Source organism: Bicyclus anynana, chromosome 3, assembly GCF_947172395.1.
Source record: "Bicyclus anynana chromosome 3, ilBicAnyn1.1, whole genome shotgun sequence".
Classification (NCBI taxonomy): Eukaryota; Metazoa; Arthropoda; class Insecta; order Lepidoptera; family Nymphalidae; genus Bicyclus; species Bicyclus anynana.
This window is the reverse complement of record NC_069085.1, coordinates 15,271,349-15,283,151: the sequence shown is the minus strand read 5'-3', so window position 1 is coordinate 15,283,151 and position 11,803 is coordinate 15,271,349. Positions and strand designations below refer to the sequence as shown.

Genomic DNA, 11,803 nt, shown 5'->3' with positions numbered 1-11,803 from the left:
GCTTGCATAAGGTTTGTAACTTAGGTAAGCACTATTTATATTATACTAAATGGAAAATCATTTCTACAATAATAATTAATACAGGCTCATATTAGGTTCTCAGGGTAAAGGCATTTTGCTTCTCTATGGTGCATGCCAGTGGGCCGATTAGTATAGCGCAGGTCTTGCTTATTAACTGGGAGGTCCTGAGTTCGATCCTTCCTCGGGTAAATTTAATATTTATGTATTTTCTAAATTTACCTTTAGTTTTCTCTACTGGTATTGACCTAGCAACGCTAGCGATATAGAGTTCTAGTCAATGATGTTTTATACTAGAGATCATACATCAAAACTGAGGCGGACAAATGTGTATAATTGTCTTAATTTCATTTAGTCGCTTAGTTAACAACGAAAGTTATTTAAACAAATTGTCTACAATGTCGAGTTGTGTGTTCAGGGAGTGTAAAAACTACATATACTTAAATATATGTATAATGTAAGTAAACACAAAATAGTGCATGTGTGCTGAGTGGAGTAGCTAAATTCGGATCACTTTTTGCTCTGATTTTGTAGAGACGTAACATATCTATGATATATAATATCGTTGGTTCTAGTACGATGCCGCATAGAAGACAGTCATGGATGAGATTGACTGTATTGTTATCTCTTCTAGCCACATAATATAAACCAGTATTGGTATCTTTACTAAGATAGTAATAAAAACTTTACCACTTAAATCTTAGCAGTTTATATTGACAATAACATTGACTGTGTGCAGGCAACTTTGCCATTTGCTAGAGCAGGATTTCTCAAAGTACGCGGACCCCCTAGGGATTTGCCATTCGACAGCAGGGAGTTCGCGACAAGATTTACGTAATGGTGGCTTGATAACTGATACCGAGTCAGAATTAAGGTTAAAATTGTCCAAAATTACTCCTAACATTGATTCCATTTGCGACAAGTAACAGGCACACCCATCCCATTAATATTAGCAAGACATTTCTTTTGGTACTTTATGTGTAACCTTTTATTTAAATAAAAACCTTATTTTCTTCAACAGTCAAATTATTTTTTTCTTTGGGGGGAGGGGGGAGGGGGTTCATTAGTTAGTAAGGGGGTTCGCTGTCACACGGAAATTTTAACAGGAGTTCGTGGAGCCGAAAGTTTGAGAAACCCTGGCCTAGAGCGTTAATCTACCTGATAGTACTTAACAAGTAGTGCATAAATAATAAGCCATATATTACAGAGAACAAAGCGAACCTGTCACATCATACAAAGACATTCTTTTTGCAAGATAAAGCCATTAGACGCTAGAATCTCTGGAATCACCGCAAAATCATTTACCTATACTAGTAGACACACTCGCAATTTTACCCGCGTAGTTTCAATTACTGGCGGAATACGGCGATGAAATGTAGCCTGTGTAACTCGCTGATAATGTTGCTTTTTATTGATGAAATATTTTTTAAATCGGTGCAGTAGTTTCGTAGTAATATACGAACAAATTTTGGATACGAACTAACATGTTGTCAAACTTGACTTTCATCAAGCTATGTTTGACAAACGCTTTTCCAGGAACGACGCAAATTGTCAAATTTTATTTGACAATCACGTTTGATTTGACAAAAAGTTTCCGAGGAAGTGGGGCACATTAGGTCATGTTTACAACAATCACGCATACTAATAAATTATTCTTGTAATATTTCCATTAAAAAATACGACACTTTTTTGTAAAACATTGCTTTTGATAACGAAAATGTCTTAAATATTTTCAAGTTAAATAAAACGTTATTCTATAATACCGAAGAAAATTTCGAAAAGGAAATTGGGAGAAAAATCTATTGTTTGGTCCGCCTTTTAGGGGATACATTTTTTTCAGTATCTGTGAATTTTGTTTAAAAGATCCCTTATCTTTTTCTACGACCTTTTAAGTAACTTTTAACAATGTGAATTTTGGAGCTTTCTAAATTACTAATATTATAATAAGGAAAAGTTTGTGATATTGTAGGGGGTAATCTGTGGATCTACTATACCGGTTTCGAAAATTCTTTTACCACTAGTAGAAAACCACAGCCACGTTGTTTGTGAGTGTCGTAGGCTATATTTCATTCCCATTTTCTCGGGAATGGGAACTGTGCTGGCAGAAACCGCATGGCCTCGGTTAGTAAAATATAAGACGTCTAAGACATTGAAATGTTATATGAGCTTTGAAAAATGCAATACTCAGTCCTGAAATTGTAACTGGATTCAATCAATGGACTATCTTTGCACGATCACTGCACAACGTTTCTTTAAAAAGTCAGTTTTTAACCAACTTAAAAAAAAGGAGGAGGTTCTCAATACGAGTCATTGTCATCATGTCAGGTTCTGATGATGGGATCCTGGAGTAATCGAGGGGAACTTTAAAAAATCGCAAGGGCAACTATAGCGTTTAATATTTTTTCCAATAAGCACTTTGAAGCACTACAATTCAATGAAGGTCTGGAGTCGACCTGATGATGAAGTCGAAACGCAGGCTTGGAAACTCTTCAACGGTTTGCAGCAATTACCTCGTGTTTGGGTTCAATTATTTTGTATTGATGAGGACTTTCCACCTAGATGGGTTGTGACTGTCATTAAGTCTGATGATGAAGACGAAAGACAGGTAAAGGAACTCCTCAACGGTCAGTAGCTACCTTATGAGAGGCTTAATCAATGAGGACTTTGTATCAAGATGAGTTGCAACTGTCTGATGATGAAGACAAGGGACATTAACTGGAACTCCTCAACACTTTACAGTAGCTACATTGTGAGTGGGCTTGATTTATTATTATCAACGAGAACTTTCCAGCTAGGTGGGTTGTGACTGTCATTATGGGTCTAATGATGAAGACGAAGGTCAAGTATTGGAACTCTTCAACGGTTTAGAGTAGCTACCTTGTAATTGGGCTTAATCAATTTGTATTCATGACGACTTTGCACCTTCGTGTGTTGTGACTGTCATTAGGAGTCTGATGATGAAGACAATGGACAGTTAAGAAATTTTCTCAATGGTTTACAGTATCTATCTTGTGATTGGGCTTGATTAATTTGCATTGATAAGAACTTTTCACCTAGATGGGTTGTGACTGTCATTAGGGGTCTAGTGATAAAGACGAAGGACAGATAATGGAACTCCTCAACGGTTTAGAGTAGCTACCTTATGCTTGGGCTTTGAGATGTAATTCAAGTTGCGTAATCGCGTGGCCTTTCAATGCTTTTACATCGTGTGGCCTAATCATTAATTTGTTGTAATCAGACAAGGCTACTACATCCAATGTTTTAACACGACTCATAGCAACATACGTTAGGCAAATTTTTTTTTGCCTAGATCTATATCTAGTATTATACTAAAAATGGAAAAATAAACCTACTTTGAAGGCGGTGCTAAACCGGTTTTGAAATAATTTAAGTAATTTCTGAAAGAGGTACTACATGAAAGAGAGTCTGTAAAACCATATCTTTATGATACTCTTACATGGCTTGAATTAATACATCACCGGGTTAGCACCGCCTTCAAAGTGATCAGCAGGTAGAACGTAATATGATGTTATTTTCCACTTTATAGATTAGTTGGTACGTTTTATGTTTTTTAGGTCAGTTGTGATTTTTTTTTTTTTTTTTTTTATTCATCCGTCAATTCATCTCTCAAGTGATTTCTATTAAGAAAATGGAGTCTTATAAAATAAAAGCATAAATATTCAACCGCATAGTTAAACCCGAGTTACGACATTATTTATTTACCAGCTGACCCGGAAAACGTTGTCCTGTCATAAAAAAAAAAAATACTATGGCGACTAAATAATGGTAGGCAGACACGGGTTTCCCTCCATTGGAAGGAATTCACAATTGATACCGGAATTCCGGTGTGTAAAGTAGCTTATATGTAGCTCAATGACTTCATCTATCTTTCAGTGAAAGTTCTATTAAAATCACTGCAGCCGTTGAAGAAATTAGACCGGACAAACAGACAATCAGATATACAGACATTTAATAAAACGAAATTTTATAAAAGTTGTCTTTTTTTTTTATTACATTATATAGGCTAGCGCTTGGCAGCAATCATGCTTGACAGTAAGCGATGATGCAGCCTAAGGTGGAACGCGCTTGCCTAGAAAATGCCTATTCACTCTTAACTTGAATATACCCATGTTGTAGGTGGTAGGGAAAACGGAAGCTGGAAGGGCATTCCATAATTTCGCAGTGCGGGTAATTGTCTGTTCTTTACAATCGTGGTAATCGTGACAGTTAGTGTATTATATACCGGGATTGTTCTATAAATCTTGGCTTTTATCCAGTGACAGCAGGTTTATATTTTATCTCTTTCAGTTACAGAACCCATCTTTGAAATATAAAGTTATGAAACCGGTATTACGGGTAAGAGATCGCACGTGACCGAACTCCATATTCGATGAATGTTTATTGAGGCATCGTGACACCGGGAAAGTTATACGTACAGACTTTGACTTTGACTTTATAACAAACGTCTAAAGTCAAAGTCAAAGTCAAAGTCAAAATTCATTTATTTCAAACAGGCTTAGTTTACAAGCTCTTTCGAAACGTCAGGTAATAATATTAAACTTAAGATAATGGTGATAATAATTATTCGAAAACTTAATATTAAAGTTACGAGGGTTCCAAACGCGCCTTGGCCCGAGAAGAGCGTAGTATAGAAATTTATATTGACTGAAAAGTTGAGAACACAGTTTTGTAACACGTAATATCATACTCGAAAATTTAATATTAAAGTAACGAGGGTTCCAAACGCGCCTTGGCTCGAGAAGAGCGTGGTATAGAAATTTATATTGACTGAAAAGTGCCAACAGTTTTGTAACACGTAATATCATACTTAATGGAACTTTTCAAATTCGTTATCCTGACGTTTGCGTTAATTGGACATTTTTATGTACAGCCAAACTTGGCGAACGTCGTGGTATCATAACTTTTTTTTTTATTCTTTACAAGTTAGCCCTTGCCTACAATCTCACCTGATGGTAAGTGATGATGCAATCTAAGATGGAATCGGGCTAACTTGTTAGTAGGAGGATGAAATCCACACCCCTTTAGGTTTCTACACGACGTCGTACCGGAACGCTAAATCGCTTGGCGGTACGTTTTTGTCGGTAGGGTGGTAACTAGCCACGGCCAAAGCCTCCCACCAGCCAGACCTGGACCAATTAAGAAAAACCTCAATTGGTCCAACCGGGGATCGAACCCAGGACCTCCGTTTTGTAAGTCCACGCATACCACTGCGCCACGGAGGCCGTCAAACTTATGGTAAGGTAGGTACCGTTCGCACTTTTTTATATTAACTTCTTGTTCGTTCTCATGAATGTAAGAGATAGCATTCATAGCTCGGCAATTTAATCACCGAATTCGTTTCTATCTCTCTGTCTAACATTTAGTTCTATTCAAATATATCTATATCTATGTAACGCGGCTAAAACTCACGTGATACGGGTTTCAGTTTGGATCGTGCCGCGATGCAAGAACCAGCTCATGACTAAGGGCCCCGTATGGGTTGGAAACTAGTCGGGCATACTCCGACCTAATATCACGTGAGTTTGTCATAATCAATTAATATGAATAACACTCACGATAGTTTAAATTCTAAAATATATCTATTTAGATAGAAATAAAGCCAAGTGCGACTTTCGAATTCTTTATTCCTCATTCTATAGTATCGTGTTAGATAGAGAAAGAGGTGAATTCGAAATTCATACTGTCGAGTTTAAAAACATCGTTACTGAACAGTAGGGCTATTTGTAACGATATTTTTCTAAATTGCTAGTGTGAGTTTCGAATTCACCTCTATCTTTTACTGTCTAACACGATACTATAGAATGAGAAAGAAAAGATTCGAAAGTCGCATTTACAAATTAAACTAAACATAGTTACAGAATAGCGCAACAATACTCAGTTCCATAACTGCACTTCCCAGAATAACTTTTAATGCTAGTTTATTTCTAGTGGCACGCAAAAAAGGATGGACGTCACGAACATTAGCGCAGGGCTACATCGAAGGCCCGACCTTCATTCAACAGCCTTAGCGTGGAAGCCTCTGAAATGCTGAAACCTTAACGTAACATTACAGTTTAATACCAACTTAAGTATTTTGACCTTCGATCATACGATCGGGAGAGGCAATGCGCGTTCAGTTTGTCAATATTGAATAGAAGCAAGCGTTACTTGGCTGAAGTTCATTAGCATCATCATCATTATCAATCCATATTCGGCTCACTGCTGAGCTCGAGTGTCCTCTCAAAATGAGAGGGGTTAGGTCAATAGTCCACTACGCTGGTCCAATGCGGATTGGCATACTTCACACACGCAGAGAATTAAGAAAATTCTCAGTTTTTCTCACGATGTTTTTCCTTCACCGTTTGAGACACGTGTACTTTCAAATGCACACAACATTTGGAGGTGCATGCCCCAGACCGGATTCGAAAGGTAGAGGTCATATCCACTGGGCTGTAACGGCTCTCATTATAATAGACTAATTTAGTTATTTTGCCATTATCATCTCAAATTATTCATATTTTTGCCTTTTATAACCTTGAGTGACTCTTTGGTCTAATCTCACTAATAATATAAAGGCGAAAGTTCGCGATATATATTTGTTCGTCCTTTACGCTGCGGTTACTAGAGCAATTTGGCTGAAATTTGAAATGGTAAAAGATTTAACTCTGGATTTACACATAGTCTACTTTTCATCCCGGAAAATCCAAGGTATCCGCGGGATATATGAAAAACTGAATTCCACGCGTACGAAGTCGCCGGCGTCCGCTAGTAGTTTATATATAACTTTAATATAATTATAAATAAATAAATAAATAAATATACTTAAACAATACACATCACTATCTAGCCCCAAAGTAAGCATACAAAGTAGCTTGTGTTATGGGTGCTAAGATAGTTGATATTATAATATTAATATACAATTATATACTACATATAAATACTTATATAATGTATAAATACACACACAAATTATTTCCCTTCTCTATCTTATTGCTTGTTGTGGTTAAAATGTCGTACGCAGGTATTAAAAACTCGACCTTTTTTAGTTCAGGGTAAATGTATTGTAACGAAATGTAAAGGGTTACCTACGCACATATTCGATGAAAAAGGTTTGCATTCATACTTTTTAATGGAGCCAAACCTAAATTGGGAAATGGTCTGTGTACAAGATTGGACCTTCCATATTATTGTGCCTACAGTAGAATATGCCTCGTAGGTTGAGTGGTTAATTTGACGGCCTCCGTGGCGCAGTGGATAGGTATACAAAACGAAGGTCCTGATTTGGCCGATTGAGATTTTCTTAATTGCCCCACCGGCAAAGACGTACCGCCAAGCGATTTAGCGTTCCGGTGCGATGTCGTGTAGAAACCCAAAGGTGTGTGGATTTTCATCCTCCTCCTAACAAGTTAGCCCACTTCCATCTTATACTGCATCATCACTTACCACCAGGTGAGATCGTAGACAAGAGCTAACTTGTATAAAGAATAAAAAAAAATGGAACACCTGAATCATAAGGTTGCAGGTTTAAAGGTAAAGGGAAAATCTGTCAGGGTTCCGACAAGTAAAACCTTAGTGACAGCTTGGGAAAAGTGCGTAAAGACGGAAAGCAACAGGCAGCAACCTTCTGCAAAAGCCTTCTATCGATAATAATCGAATATAGAATTAGAAAGAGAAGCTGGACAATTATTGCAGATTTATTCTTGAAGAATTAAAGGTTAAGAAAAAACCCAGACAACTTAGTCTTTTCCATGCTAAGAATAAGTGTTGCTATGTCAGACACAAGTATTGCTATGCTAAGGCTTAAATGCGGGTACACGGGTAACTAAGTGACAGTAGGAGTTTTAGCAGACTCATAACGATGAGTCTCACCCGGCTCATGCTGTTGGCTATAGTATGCGCATTATCATCTGAGTCGTCCGGTCATAAAAGTCAAAAAAGATAGGAATGTGCAGCGCGCCTACCTGCGCACCCTAATTATCGATAAACGGCTACCTGCGCACGTGCTAATGATGAGTCAATAATGATTTGGACGATTCTGATTGGTCGGTTTCTAATGTAATTGCATTGCGTATTTTTTTTGCTATAAATGTGTTTACTGCAATTAAATAAATACATTCATGTGTTACTCGTTGCGCACTATGGATACTTTATTTTCTAACGTTGATCTGAAGAAATTACATGGCGATATTAGCCCTCAAGCTCGAACACTGATTCACAACGTATTCCTGTTTCTCAATGAATTGAAAAGTGATCCGAATAAAGTGGCTTCTCTAAATTTCAACAAACCACGTGAAATGGCCGCATTTGTTTGTGGTGTGAGCAGAGCGACAGTGGACCGAATCAAGACGGAAGTATTTAGTTAATAATTATATAATATGAAATATGTATTATATTAAATCAAATATTGTTAATTTTTTTAATTTTGTGAACAAGATACGATAATAAACTTTACTTATCGATAATATGTCTTTCATTGTTACACCCTTCACTAGACGGCTCCATAAGACCCATAAGTGCAAGCGAGATAGATATAGAGAAATGATTTATGGCCCTAAGACTCAGTTGTTAACGATAGTAGTATAGTATCGGGTGTCTATGAGGATTTCCTCTTCGCTTCTAAGATATTCTTACAACTTTGAAAATTTCTATGTTAGCACACTAAAGGAAATTAATTATAAGCATCTTTTTTTTTTAGAAAATCAAAATAATTATTAATAATTATATTTTTATTTATTTTTTGTGGTATTTACCGGTAGGTACACGCCATTGTTTTCTACAATCGTAAATAAAATCAGTAAAATATATGTAGGTATAATATACAAGTAAGTAATAATACTATAGACACATGAAAAAATCGCAAATTAACTTACCCAAATTAATCGGCGATTACGAACAGCAGACCAAAACCCGATCTCAAACTTTGCTTGTATCACTTATTCATCACATAAATAACTCAGCATTGTATAAAACAGTTCATTAAAACGTCATATTTCACTAAATAAGTAAACAATTCGAAAGAAATTCATCTATAACACATTAAAACTAATAGTTTCATACATATATTTGTCTAAAAATCTAGTTTGATCTAAGGAGAACGCGATGTAAGTAAAGCCTGTGGCATGTGAAGCTGAACGACGTCTGAATTTGAGAGGGGAATGTTTGGTCCCGTTAACGCGCATGCGTGGACACCCTAACAGGGTTTTCCAGTTAAAGCACACAACAATATCGCACTAAGCGAATATTCCCTCAAATATAACGCTGTGTCTCTCTGTGTTCAGTATGAAGGAGACAGTAGTGCACGCGAATTTATAATTTTTCAGTCCTTATTGTAACGTCATAAAAGTTATATTTGAATGGTGAGTTGAATCAAGTGATGTAGCACAAAGCAGGTAGAACTTCGCCGTCTCTGAGTTGAGGCTGCCCTGATAAGTATTCTCTTGATATTCTTTTGTTGCGAATACACAACAAACAAGATTATAATGAGGATTACATTCTATTCATTTGTCTACAATGTAATATAATTTTGCGGCATTTGTGCCTCGTTACTAAGTTTTTCTATATAGTTTAAATGTAGAATGTTCCATTAGCTTCTAGGACTTTTGGTCTTCTTTTATTGAACCTTACCTAAATGAAACTTGGCTTTCAAAATCGCAAAATTCCATCAAAGTTCAATTTTATATAATTATTAACTGTAATAATTCTTAAAATGTATACCTACTTAAGTTAGCTGGCCAGACTCATTACCGAAAGGTCCTAGATTCTATCTGCCATTGAACTATTGTCACAGCACAGTGAATGCGCTTATTTGGAGAGAAATGGGACATTTTAAAACATATTTATTATATAATGATTTATTTATTTTGCTATCATCCGCGAAAAGTCGACGAACAACCATGCGACAACGTCACCCAGGTCCGACAAAATACTCTATACGTACGTTTCACCCCGAAACCGGAGCATCCTCAGGAGATGTTGACTCTACAACGTGCAATTGCAAAATGACTTTGCAAATAAATAAATCATTATATAATCATGATGAACTTCCGCAAAGTAACGCCTGCTTCTATCCAAACATATTTATTGACAATATTCCCATAAAAGTTAGTCAAAAGAACAAAAATTAACCCCGTCTTGCGCTTTGATTTACTTGCTACGAGTGTCAAAAATGTAACATCTTTCGAAGACTTTGAAGTCCAATTAGTCCGGTCAAATTAATTATTATATATAATTAATTTGATGAATTAATTTGATTATCCGGTATAATTAGTATACCGGATTAAATCGATATTTATACAGATTTAGAATTGAACATTTTATTTAATTTTCAATTTGATTTCACTACGTATTCCTGAAAAAAAAAGATCTTGACAAGTAGACAGACAATTAAGTGGGCCCTGATGTTTTATCTATTTGAGCTACGGACCTCTAAAAACTGAGGCGAAGTAGGTTATGGACAAAAGCTGAGAACCTACGGAACTAAATCTATAAAGCGAAGCTAGTAGAGCCAGAATCTCAGGTAAGAGAAAGCACTCAAACACTTAGGGAAGGACACAGAGTGTGGGTGACACGGCTTTTATCAAAATAACAACATGAGATATACGTAGATATAGAGAGATATAGAGAGATATAGAGAGAATATCATACGAGTAAGTGCAATGTGTTTACCGCTGAAGAAACGCAATTTGCGTGGTTATCTATTTGTGGTCGTGAATGTTTATTCGATAAGTAATTTTATTTAAACTATAATTAAAGTGATTTTTATATGCTTGCATCGAATTTGAATGAAAAATTATACTTACCTAACTACTAGTATTGAACCTATACGGGGTCTTCAGTCATGAACTTGTTCATGCAACACGGGAGCTATGTATAATGTACATAAACATTTAAACATAATAATATACATAAATAAAGGTTCCATTTTTGTACGTACGTACGATCGGAACCCTAAAAACTACTCTGACACTGGAAAACGGCTTCCGTGGCGTATGCGCGGTGAATTTACGGACGGAGGTCCTGGGTTCGATCCCCGGCTGGGCCGATTGAGGTTTTCTTAATTGTTCCAGGTCTAGCTGGTGGGAGGCTTCGGCTGTGGCTATTTACTACCTAGCGATTTAGCGTTCCGGTATTATGTCGTGTAGAAACCGAAAGGGGTGTGGATTTTCATCCTCCTTCTAATAAGTTGTCCGCTTCCGCCTTAGTTTGCATCATCACTTACCACCAGGTGAGATTGTAGTCAAGGGCTAATAAGGTCTTGTAAAAAATAATAATAAAAAAAGGAACTTTCATCACGCAAATATTTAACAGTTATGAAAAACGAATCCACGGGTTAGATATAGTAGACAGAGCCACTAATTACTGCACCAAACGGTTGTCACTAAACATTATCTATCTAATTCTAGGAATGAAAACAGAAATGGTTTAAATTCTAAAATTAAATTTGAATGATTCAAAGGGCCCACTGGCCCATACAATGTCAGCCCAGGGAACCCAATATAAAGGAGATGATAATATGATGTATAAATAAAGATCTGATTAAATAATTGGCTTAATAAAAGTATGTTTCTTGGAGAAAAATATTTTTTTTTAACTGGCAAAATGTTCGTCGGTATACCAAAGCGGCGAAGTAACATTTGAAGCTGTATAATTTTTTTGTATTATTTTTTCTATGACTAACAAGAACACGAACAAACAAACCAATCATAAAATATCGTAAAACTCAGCTTGTCCCCGTTGTGTCCAAATTAAAGATGAATTGAAAATGTCGTAAAACATTGTAGCAAAC

General features: G+C 36.3%; 1 protein-coding gene across 4 annotated transcripts in view; it reads right to left on the bottom strand.

The window, feature by feature from the left end:
• The window catches only part of LOC112058526 (sodium bicarbonate cotransporter 3), a 67,418-nt gene extending 58,274 nt beyond the window's left edge, over positions 1-9,144 (bottom strand). For all 4 annotated transcript variants that reach the window (XM_052891254.1, XM_052891255.1, XM_052891256.1 and 1 more), the window contains exon 1: positions 8,889-9,144. The gene's annotated coding sequence lies outside the window, so the exon portion shown is untranslated. The remainder of the gene's footprint in view (positions 1-8,888) is intronic.
• Between the last annotated feature and the right edge of the window lie 2,659 nt (positions 9,145-11,803).